The sequence below is a fragment of the Myotis brandtii genome, unplaced genomic scaffold, assembly GCF_000412655.1.
Source record: "Myotis brandtii unplaced genomic scaffold, ASM41265v1 scaffold74, whole genome shotgun sequence".
Lineage (NCBI taxonomy): Eukaryota > Metazoa > Chordata > Mammalia > Chiroptera > Vespertilionidae > Myotis > Myotis brandtii.
Window position 1 is genome coordinate 1,379,538 of NW_005370944.1, and position 5,299 is coordinate 1,384,836.

Below are 5,299 nucleotides of genomic sequence, written 5' to 3' on the forward strand. Positions count from 1 at the left end.
AGCCCTCTCCGTAGAGCCTTGGAGGGGAGGACACCCTCAGCAGGGCTCCTAGCTAGTGAGAGGCAGGAGCAGGATCTGAACCCAATGCTCCTGAGCAGTGCACTGCCTGCCAAGCCATTGACCCTGGAGCCCAGACAACTCCTGCAGTCCACCTCTCCTCACCTTTTCCCCTTCCCAGCCTCCATCTCCCATACTTGCCAGGGAGGCCTGGCCATGCTAGAAACAGCCTCAGGCCTCCCTGCCTTCTAGGTTCCCGTTCTAGGGAGTAAGCTAGTTAAATAAGAGCCCATGGGATAAACCTGTGATGATAGAAGGAAGCTAGAGGGCAGCTGTAGGGTGTGTCTCAGTGGAGTGAGGTACTCCAGGCTCAGCCCACCAGGCAGGGGAGGTGTTGGTCTGCATGCAGAGGGGACAGAAGGGATACTGGGTTTGTGAGCTAGCCTGGAGCTTGACCTTTCACCCCCAAAGCAGTGACAGGGGCTGGGGTGGGATTTGAAACATAGACGCTCTTGAATTCTCTCAAAGGTAAAGCAAATAGGTTTTAGAACCCAGAAGGTTGTGTGAAAAATGGCCCCTGAAGCTGGGTGAGAGGTGGGGAAGCTGCCCAGGGGTATGAGTGGGTGGGTCCAGGGATGAAGGGTAGGGTTAGTGGGGGATTTGGAGAGAAACCTGGATGTCCTCCAGGCGCCTCCCTCCATTTTTATCTCCCCTCCTCTTCGTTCCCTTCTCACCTACCCCTTGTGGCAGGGGCCCGTGCCTTTTGGGGTTTGCTGGGAGGTTTTCCTGAGCAGTAACTGTTGGAGGCGGGTATGGAACTTGAGACAGCTCTCTCTGAGTCTGAGCCCAGCTTCTGGGCGGCTCTGGCAGACCCCACAGGGCTGGAATCGCCCCCACCTACCGCACTGCCCTGTGATCTGGGCCAGCCCCACACTGAAGATTCTGCCTGGTTCTTTCCTCTCCCACACCTAAGATGGCAGCAGGTGCTGGAGCCAGGAGTCCAGGAGTTTGAGGGACCAGGATTAGCACTGGGCTGGGGGCAGAGACTGGGCTGCCGTCACCTTTCATGATCCCAGGCAGACCTTGCTTTTCCTAAGCCTCGTTCTCTTATGTAAGAGGTAAGGGCAGGACTAGGGCTTCTGGAGGCCCCTTCTGACACACTGTTCTGGGTTATAAGACTAATTTACTTTGTCTTGGAAGGAGTTCGGAGTCTCTATCTTGGCCCCATCTCTGTTTTCCCAGCTCATAGCCACGCAACAGCAGCACAGGGGCTTCCTGGGCTCTCCCCACCCCCAAGCGAGTCCCTCTAAAGCAGTGGTTCTCAACCTTGGCTGCACATTAGAATCACCTGGGAATCTTTTTAAAATCCTGATTTCTGGCCCTCATCCTCCGGAAATTCTGTTTCTTTGTTATGATTCTAATGTGCAGCCAAGGTTGAGAACCACTGCTCTAAAGGGAAAGGACAGAAGGAGTGGGTTTTAGGAGTGGTTGGTAAAGAAAGTGTGGGCTCAAGCCCTGGCCCACCTGGATTGCTGAGTGACCTTCTGTGAGGTCTCTGCCTTCTCTGGACCTCAACAGGCCTCCTCTTTCCTGCAGGGACGCTCTTGGTTCCCCTTGAGCCTACAGCAGGAAACTTGAAGGACAGAACACACTCTTTTGTATCGAGGCACCAGGAAGGGCCAGGCTGGCGGCTGGTCAGGAAGCCGTGTGCAGGAAGGCATGAAATGAGTCCTTGTAAATCCATGTGAATGAGCCAGCAAAATGGCCAAGCACAAACCTCCCTCCCTCTGGCTTTCCCATGACACACAAGCAGCCCAGTGGACCTGGGGCAGAGTGGGTGCTGGGCCATTAGGCTGCGATTGGGGGCATGGAGATCCACGCAATATGGTACCAACATTGGCTCTTGGGGGCCAGGCTGGGGCCAGGACACAGGCCCAGCCTTCTGCACTCTGTCTTGTGCATCCTCTGCACACACACCCAACCAGGGGAGAAGTGGGGGTGCAAAAGGGAGCAAGACTGAAAAATCAAAGCTCAGCTTTCCTGAGCAAGCCAGAGGGAATGGGAAACTACTTTGTCTCCCTCACTTCATAAATCTCAAGGGCCACTAAGGTTTACCTCGAGTAGGTCCATGCTTGCCAACCTATTTCTCTTGGGGGAAGGCCACTGCCTTCTCCTCCTGCCGTTGAAACCCGTCAACATCCCCTTCCATGTGCAGATCTGATGTCCTGACCCAGTGCTCATAGCCCTGTGCACCCCCTGTCTTCTCCGTCCGGTCTCCCCTCAGTCCTCCACCTGCCTATGCTGGAAGCACTCTGTGCCGTTGCTCCTATGCGGCTTTCCCCTGGGATGCCAGGAGTAGGATGATCCCAGGCAGAGGTTCCAGAATGACCTTGAATTCTTCCGAGGGGTCCTGGACACACACCCCCCCCTCCGCCCCCCATGCCTCTCCTGCTCAGTCCTGAGTTGGGGTTAGGAAATGGAGCCTGTGGCCGGTGCATCTAGAATCAGGCCCTGGGGTACAGCCCTTTCCCTCAAGCCCCTCAGAGCCTGGTAGGGGACGCAGATATATATGTGGAGCTGGATGGTGGTCATCTGTGTGATGATCCTATGTGGTACCCAACCCATGGGCAGATCAGGGAAAGGTGGGTGTTAGAGGCTGAGTCCCCCAGGTGGAGAAGTCACTAAAGAATAGAAGAGGGAACAGCCTTTGCCGAGGCCTAGGAGTGTGCAAGGGCTTGGAGCGTTATGGGCTTGGCTGGAGTAATATGAGCTCCAAGAAGGCAGAGACCCTTCTCAGTTTTGGTCACAGCTGCAACTCTATCACTGAGAACAGTGCCCGTATAACCCACCCCTCCATTCTTTTAATATTGTTTCTGTAAAAAATGTTTTTGTAAAAGGTGAGTTGTTAGCTAATATGTAACCCATAGATAAGTAGCATATTTGTGTAAGAGTTCAAAGGAAGCTGAGTCCAGTATCTGGACGTTCTGGCTCTAGGAGACTTGTTGATGGTCAATCATAAAAACTAGACCAATTTCGAGATAATCATCAGAATGGACTGTGCTGAATTACACATAAAAAATTTTCAACTCCCTTCTCCCCTGATTTTTTTGTTCTGCTTTCCCTATCCCTCCCAATAAAAAACCCCACCTGCACTGAGATGTGAAGATGGTCTTTTTTGTCGTTGTTAATCCTCACCCAGGGATATTTTTTCCTTTTTTTTTTTTAATGTTTTTTTTCTTTTTTTTTTTTTAAAGAGAGAGTTGAAGAGAGGGAGGTTGGGAGGGAGCGAGGAAGAGAGAGAGAGAGAGAGAGAGAGAGAGATCAATTGGTTGCCTCCTACATGCTCCCTGACCCAGTATGTGCCTTTGACCAGAAATCAAACCACAGACCCTTTGGTGTATGGGCGGATGCTCTAACCATTGATCACACCTACCAGGGCTGAAGATCTTTAGGACAGGAGTCCGCCATCTTCTCAGGCTGCCGGCATTTGAATAAACTATCTTTCCTTACATCAGCACCTGTGTCTCAAGTATTGGCTTTTAAAACAGCAGGTAGTCGAACCTGAGTTTGGTATCATCTGGAATACATTCTTTTTTGTTTTTGTTTAATATATTTTATTGATTTTTTACAGAGAGGAAGGGAGAGGGATAGAGAGCTAGAAACATCGATGAGAGAGAAACATCGATCAGCTGCCTCCTGCACACCTCCCACTGGGGATGTGCCTGCAACCAAGGTACATGCCCTTGACTGGAATCGAACCTGGGACCTTTCAGTCTGCAGGCCGACGCTCTATCCACTGAGCCAAACCAGTTTCGGCTGGAATACATTCTTATTGAATGAATGAATAAGATGAAAGAGGGAAGCATATCTGGAAGTGAGATTGAATCAGTTTGTTTGTTCCAGCTCCTGGGAACTAAGGCCCTAGATCTTTATCCTGCCGGTTATAGGGAGCCATTAAAGAGTTTTGAGCCCTAACCGGTTTGGCTCAGTGGATAGAGCATCAGCTTGCGGACTCAAGGGTCCCAGGTTCGATTCTGGTCAAGGCCATGTACCTTGGTTGCGGGCACATCCCCAGTAGGGAGTGTGCAGGAGGCAGCTGATCAATGTTTCTAACTATCTCTCTCCCAGCGGGGGGAGGGGGAGGACTGGGGGCGGTGATGATGACAATGCTAATATGGATGACGGGGGCCTGAGATCCAATTTTTCTCACACCTCATCCCTGCCTGCCTCATTGCAAGCTCAGCCCCTCCCCCATTCCCAGGCCTTTCCGGCTGCCTACACAGTCCAATTTTAGCCTCATTGTCTGGAAAAGCAAATGGAGAATCTGGGTTGGGCCATTCCAGTAAGGGTTCTGGCCAGGAGGTCTGCAGATGTGGGTTGGTGAAATGGGGCTGGAACCGCTAACTTAGGCTCAGGAAACACTTTTATGTTGGTATTGGTTAACATTGGGAAAAAAGGCCTTGGGGAAAAAACAAAAACAAAACCAAACCCACATTCCCAGAGTGAAGGAAGGAACATGGGACCACACCCAGGAGGCACTTGCCCTCTTAGTGTGGTGGTGACTTTCTGGAGGATGGTGCCCATGCCAGAACTGATTCAAGACCCAGAAGTCAGACTGGCAGTTTTTTTTCACATTGGGCAAAATGAATGTGCTCAGAAGGGCTCTGGGACTCTCCTGATACCCAGGAGAGGGTTCCTAGAGGAAGAAAACACATGCTTGGGGTCAGCCCTGTAATACAGGGGCAAACACATGGCCTGCAACTTTATCCAGCTCCAAGACATGTCCATGCTCATAGCAGACATCACTAATCAATCGTCTTTTCTCCGGTGAGTGATTTCCTCTGAAACTGCATTCTCCAAGGGCTACTGATTGAGATTTGAAGACGTAATATGAAAAAAAGAGTTTATCTTATTAATAAATGGTTATAGTGATTATACAGACATTAAAATGTTTTCGATATAGTGGGTTAAGTAAACTATTGTAATTGTTAATCTTATTTGTTTCTTTTCATTTCTATTTCATGTGGCTGCTAGAACATTTAAAAGTATCTGTGTGATTCACATATCTTTCTATTGGCCAGCACTGTAGAAATATGTCCCACCAGGGCAGAAAATTTTGTCCTTTTTTGTTCACAGCTAAATCTCCAGCATCTAAATAGTGTCTGGAACATAGTAGGTGCTCAGTAATTATTTGTGTAATGAATGAATGAATCCTCATAAACACTGCTTTTCAGGGATCCCCCAGATAGACTGTATTTGCTACTCTGAGCCCATGTAGTAGTTCCAGCATCATGCAAAAATC